Raw genomic sequence first — 1,670 nt, 5'->3', positions numbered from 1 at the left:
GCCGCGGCCAGCTGGGGACCTCAGAAGCGCTCGGGACAGGCGGCGTCGGGGACACCTTAGCCAAGGACCTCACCGCAGCCCGCGAAGGGAGGGGCAGTGATTATTAGTCAGGCAGCGCAACAGACAGCCCTCGCCTACCGGTGGGCGGGTTATTTCTACCGGTTCCCTGCCGTCCCGGGGTGGTGGCGGCGGCGGTCCCGGGTAGCGTTGGGCTTTGGGCTTTTCGGTTCGGTGGCCCATAGGGCCTGCGGTAAGGAGATCAGCTTGGGCAGAGGGGATATTGATGTGTTGCGGCTCAGGCAAGAAGGTAGGCAGCTAAGGCACGGGGGCCTCCGAGGGGGCGCTGTTGCCATGGCGACGTGGAGGCGCCCGGGTCGGGCCTGGCAGCTCCCGGGCTGCCCCGGCCCCGCTGGAGGCACCGGAGCGCCGGGACGGCTCCTCTTGCGGCGGGGAGGGTGGGGTGGGTGTGCGTGAGCGCTGAGGTAAAACCCCCGGCGGCGGGAAGGGGCCGCGGGGGCTCAGCGCTGCGGCACCTGAGGTGGAGCGGGGCTCGCTGCCAGTTGGGCAGTGAGGAACGCATCTCACAGCCTCCTCAGATGTGTCACAAGTACATACCGAAGAGTGACTTTAAACAGAGTCAGGGCTGCGTTAAGAAGCCTGGTGTGCCGGAAACAGAACATTTAGCCTGTCGTTAGGCTGTTAACGTGGTTAATAAACTTCCTCTTGAGTTTTGTGTTGACTTACAGACTGGAGTCATGTGGTGGGCTACGATGAGGACTCTGAAGCATCTTTCTTATGAGGAGAGACTGAGAGAGCTGGGTCTGTTCAGCCTGGAGAAGAGAAGCTGAGAGGGGATCTCATCAATGTTTATAAATATCTCCAGGGTGGGTGTCAAGAGGATGGACCAGACTCCTTTCAGTGGTGCCCAACGACAGGATGAGGGGCAATGGGCACAGACTGAACCACAGGAGGTTCCATCTGAATATGAGGAGAAACTTCTTGACCTTGAGGTGCCAGAGCCCTGGACCAGGCTGCCCAGAGAGGTTGTGGAGTCTCCTTCTCTGGAGACATTCAAACCCACCTGGACACATTCCTGTGTGATCTGCTCTGGTGAACCTGCGTTAGCAGGTGGGTTGGACTGGATGATCTCCAGAGGTCCCTTCCAACCCCAACCAGTCTGGGATTCTGTGATCTGACTGGCAAATGTCTTGTAAAAGTGTACTTGAAATAAATGCCTCAGTTTGAGTACCACTTGCTTAACATACTCACTTCAATATTTGGAAGCAGCAGCACAAGCCAGATATGAGCTTGTGTTTTCCATAGCACAGTACAACCAAAGCTCCTAATAAACGTGGACAAAATTGACTGCAAACCAGCATTTGGTCTGAGTCTGGGACCATGTTGTTTCATCTGTGCCCATACTGCTGGGACAGGATAAGAAAACAGAGAAATCTGTATTCTCATAAGTATACACAACATGCAGCTGCTTACAAGTCACGGTCATTCTGTCAGATTTAGGCCCAAACTGCTTCTTGCTCTTTATGTAATCATATACGAAGTTTAAAGACATGCAAATACCATCTTATGTCATAAGCACACTGGTTTAGCTTGCTATGTTCTTTGCCACTGTGGTCCCCTCTGTCATCTCTCAGCACATTCAGGCAAGGTCT

Source organism: Streptopelia decaocto, assembly GCF_964273445.1.
Source record: "Streptopelia decaocto genome assembly, chromosome: 4".
Taxonomy (NCBI): Eukaryota; Metazoa; Chordata; class Aves; order Columbiformes; family Columbidae; genus Streptopelia; species Streptopelia decaocto.
This window is presented reverse-complemented; position numbering follows the sequence as displayed.